The 4,846-nt window shown below is 33.9% G+C and overlaps 2 protein-coding genes across 10 annotated transcripts in view; one reads left to right on the top strand and one right to left on the bottom strand.

Annotated features, from left to right (window-relative positions):
• Positions 1-4,350, bottom strand: part of LOC108740196 — a 62,854-nt gene extending 58,504 nt beyond the window's left edge. For 4 of the 9 annotated variants that reach the window (XM_025979089.1, XM_025979092.1, XM_025979093.1 and 1 more), the window contains exon 1: positions 4,044-4,347. The gene's annotated coding sequence lies outside the window, so the exon portion shown is untranslated. Of the gene's footprint in view, positions 1-4,043 lie in introns of all 9 variants that reach the window. The other 5 variants (XM_025979094.1, XM_025979096.1, XM_025979090.1 and 2 more) reach the window with 2 other exon arrangements.
• Positions 4,351-4,452: 102 nt separating this feature from the next.
• Positions 4,453-4,846, top strand: part of LOC108739958 (WD repeat, SAM and U-box domain-containing protein 1) — a 34,055-nt gene continuing 33,661 nt past the window's right edge. The window contains exon 1 of the mRNA XM_018474093.1: positions 4,453-4,631. The gene's annotated coding sequence lies outside the window, so the exon portion shown is untranslated. The remainder of the gene's footprint in view (positions 4,632-4,846) is intronic.

The raw sequence follows: 4,846 nt of genomic DNA, 5'->3' as shown, positions 1-4,846 counted from the left end.
GGTATAGAAAAATTAGTTTTATGTGGTTAATTTTACTGTTTAACTACTCAATCGATTACCACGAAATTTTGTAGACACAATATCAGGGATACAGAAAAGGACATAGGGTACCTTTTATTCGAAAGAAAAGGGTTTGCTCCCGAGGGAGAGGAAAATTAGTTTTGTGTGGTCGATTTTCCCCTTTAACTACTCAATCCATCGTCACGAAATATTGTAGAAACAATATCAGGGATACAGAGAACGACATAGGGTACCTTTTACCCAGAAAAAATACTGTTCCTAAAGAATAGAAAAAATTAGTTTTATGTGATCGACTTCACGCCTTTACCACTCAATTGATCATCATGAAATTTTTTAGGCACATTGTCAGTGGTACAGAACAGGACATAGGGTACCATTTATTCAAAGGAAAGAAATCTGTTCCCGAGGTATAGAAAAATTAGTTTTATGTGGTTAATTTTACTGTTTAACTACTCAATCGATTACCACGAAATTTTGTAGACACAATATCAGGGATACAGAAAAGGACATAGGGTACCTTTTATTCGAAAGAAAAGGGTTTGCTCCCGAGGGAGAGGAAAATTAGTTTTGTGTGGTCGATTTTCCCCTTTAACTACTCAATCCATCGTCACGAAATATTGTAGAAACAATATCAGGGATACAGAGAACGACATAGGGTACCTTTTACCCAGAAAAAATACTGTTCCTGAAGAATAGAAAAAATTAGTTTTATGTGATCGACTTCACGCCTTTACTACTCAATCGATTATCATCAAATGTTTTAGACACATTGTTAGGGGTACAGAAAAGGACTTAGGGTACCTTTTATTTAAAAGGAAAAAAAATTGTCCCCGAGGGATAGAAAAATTAGTTTTATGTGGTCGATTTTTCCAATAAATTTCTCAATCGGTTATCACGAAATTTTGTAGACACAATACCAGGGATACAGAGAACGACTAGGGTACCTTTTACACAGAAAAAATACTGTTCCTGAAGAATAGAAAAAAATAGTTTTGAGATCGACTTCACGCCTTTACTACTCAATCATCTTGAAACTTTTTAGACGCATTGTCAACAGTACAGAAAAGTACCTTTTATTCAAAGGAAAGAAATCTGTTCCCGAGGGATAGAAAGATTAGTTTTATGTGGTCGTCGATGATCGCTGACACTTATTTAGAACACCAACGAGAGCGAAGCCACTGGTAACACCAATTCTCAAATTTTGTAGACACATTGTCAGGGGTACAGAAAAGGACATAGGGCACCTTTTATTTGAAAGGAAAGAAATCTGTTCCCGAGGGATAGAAAAATTAGTTTTATGTGGTCGATTTCACGTCTTAACTTATAAATGATCATTCTCAAATTTTGTAGACACATTGTCAGGGGTACAGAAAAGGACATAGGGCACCTTTTATTCGAAAGGGTTTGTTCCCGAGGGAGAGGAAAATTAGTTTTGTGTGGTCGATTTTCCTTTTCAACTACTCAATCCATCGTCACGAAATTTTTTAGAAACAAAGTCAGGGATGTAATCGACTTCACGCCTTTACTACTCAATCATCTTGAAACTTTTTAGACGCATTGTCAACAGTACAGAAAAGTACCTTTTATTCAAAGGAAAGAAATCTGTTCCCGAGGGATAGAAAAATTAGTTTTATGTGGTTTCACGCCTTAACTACTCAATCGATCATTATGAAATTTTGTACTCATATGGTTCCGGGTACGGTTCATTCTACCATAACCTAACCTAAACCTTTGAAGCATAGCACTTTACACAAGCCAATCAGGGAATCATCTCACACTATCACTTAACCTAAGTAACCATAGGGCAACGCACTTTACAGAAACCAATTGGAAAATCCACTCCCACCATAACCTTACGTAAACCCAATACTTCACACATGTAAAACAGGGTTCCTTCATACCCTGACTTAATTTAGCTTAATTATTCAGTCGGCGTGGGGGTTTATTAACAGCTATAATCACATTCTATCTGTAACGCTACAATCGAACATTTAAACATGTTCAACACGTCAAAAAATTGGTGATTTCTATGCAAAAAATTCTGATCAACCGACAGCAACCTTGATATTGAAACTAGGACTAATTAATAGCCAGTTAATTCCACAATAACTTTTGATTATTGTACTTTTGAATTCCGAGTTGTTCTTATCTTGTGTCTTGCTCCCGAAATGACCTTTTGATTTCAGTGATTGTCCCAGGTACCTGACCACCTTGACCTTCTCTCACTTTTCAGATAATGGACACCCTAATTACAAATCTACACACATGTAGAACCAAAGATACGTAGAAGATTGCTTTAAACATTTTGAGAAGCTCAAAAACTGATGATTTTTGCTGTTAATAGGTAGATATATACTAATAGACCATTTAAAAAAACATAAGAACATTTGACTTTGCATTTGGCACCTCATTTAAAAAAAAAACCATTTACTTTTAATGTAGGTATATGGGCATTTTCTTTTGACTAGGTGTAACGTACATACCAACCAACATAAATTCGCATTTAACCTTTTAGCACAAAACATTCAATGGGATCAACTGAATAACTAATTCAGAAATTATGTTACGAAACCTTGATTCTAAAATACGTTTATAAGTATTTAGACACTTTAAACAGTACTTATAAACACATTCGGATAATGAACGAAAAACAACTCATATATATATAGATGTCTTTCGGTAGCAGTTGCTAAATCAATAAAAGATGTATTTTCGGGTACGCGATAAAATAAAACATACAAACATGAAATCAAATTTCTAGAGGATATCTAAAAAGAATAAACGTTTAACAATAGGGGTATAGTAACATATTATAATATGCGTACGTTTAAACCAATAAAATGACGCTAGAGAAGTGCATAATGGCATAATGCATTCGTTATACAGCAGACAATAGAGAAAAGTGGTTTCCTTTTTAATAAAGTACATAAAGCAACATTCACATAGGCAGGTAAATAATGTATACAATGTCGCTTGAAACCGTTTTAACTTGCGCGCACCCCACAAAGTCCAAATGTCGAGCAAAGAAAATGTTTCGAGAGAAACGAAACCAAGCAAACAAATCGATATCCTATCAAATGAAAAGCTAAAATTATTTCTTGCGATTGAGAGGAGCCCTAGGAGGTATCTGTCCTTTAATCTATTTATCAATACTGGAGAAGTGTCTTGCTATTTAGTAATTTTCTTAAAAGAACAATGAAACGTCAATGTAAAACAATAGTTATTGTCATACAACTTTTTTCTACTTGTATAGCCATATAGGTACCTACCTAATAATAATCGTTTAAAAATATGAAAGTAAACAAAATAAATAATTTTGCTGTGCGTAGGTGCCTGGCTTCATGAATTTTATTCACCATTAGGCACATACTTATTGAAACAAAATATTATTTTTAGGATACCACATAGGGCCTACTTAGAATAAATATTTATTTATACCTATGCTATTATAACTATATTTTTACAAACTTCTTTTATATACATAATGTATAAAATAAAGGATAGAAATCTTCAAAAATAATTTGTAAATATAAAAAATTAAAGTAAATTAAAGAAAAAACAGTATTACCTATTTATATGGACAGATAAAACAAACAATTAATATGGACAGGTAAGCAGGTATTTTCGCTTTTAGAAAGCAACTGTAGTCTAAAAATAAACTGAAAACATGAATGAGTTTCAAAATATTTCCTTGTTAAAAAAATAAGTAGGCATCGCGATCATGGGTGGATTAATTAATATTTTCCTTTTTCCCACGAAAGGTGAAAACGCGTGTACATAGGCACAAACGTACATAAGTTTTAAGTAGGTATAAATATGAACTGTTCGGCTTCAGTTACATACACACATGAACGGTAGTAATAACGATTGCTTTCGAAATCGTACCTACTACATACATGCTTACGTACACAGGATAGACAGATAGGTAACATCTCACAGGTAAATTTGACTATTAATTCGAAACAATAATGGTTGCATGTAATTGTTTTAATGTAATGTAAAGCAAATATATGAAAACTTACGTGCGCCGAATGATATAATTATCCAATGAGATCATCGAACAGTGAAGTAAAACTTGATGTGGACTCTGAAGACGACTACACACACAAAAATGTTACACAAAAAGCAACAAACAATCCGTTTAATTTGTACGCATTTTACGACACATACACGTGAGTTATGAACTTGCACGCACTGAGGCCGTTGTCAAGGATTGTTTATGAACAATTTTGTGCAATTTCGGACACAAATTACCCACATTTGGGGGTGTTTTGAGATCAGAGAGCGCTTGCCGTCACAAGATGGCCGGACCTAGGCTTGGTGTCAGTCCGATTGCTTGCTAGCCCTCCCCCCCTGTGCACGGAACCCCCCTTAAACCTCCAAAGGTTTTCATTCTCGCTTCTCTGCTCTCTTCGTCACACAATGTACGTGCAGTTACATAGCGGACGGATACACACTAGAGAAAATTTACTTCAATTACGAATTATTTCAGTTCGCGAACGACATCGACCGAAAAGTGAATGGAAATTTCAGTGTTTCTGTTTTCTTTATTGGTAATGGTCTTTTAAAGAGTGATAAGTACGAAAATAACGGCTTATTATTGTTACGAGGTAAATGATAAATTTGTAAACATAATATGTTATACCGATAAGTCGTTTTTATCAATTACGTAGGAATGTTGAACACTAATATTCACATTACGTATTTTCTGATAAAATAAATTCATCATTACAACTGGTAAAATAACAGATGATAAAAATACTTAAACTTTATTTTTATTTATGATAGTATGTAATAAAAAAAATACTTTTAACGCTTCACCTAC

This window comes from Agrilus planipennis, unplaced genomic scaffold (assembly GCF_000699045.2).
Source record: "Agrilus planipennis isolate EAB-ADULT unplaced genomic scaffold, Apla_2.0 scaffold26, whole genome shotgun sequence".
Taxonomy (NCBI): Eukaryota; Metazoa; Arthropoda; class Insecta; order Coleoptera; family Buprestidae; genus Agrilus; species Agrilus planipennis.
This window is presented reverse-complemented; position numbering and strand designations above follow the sequence as displayed.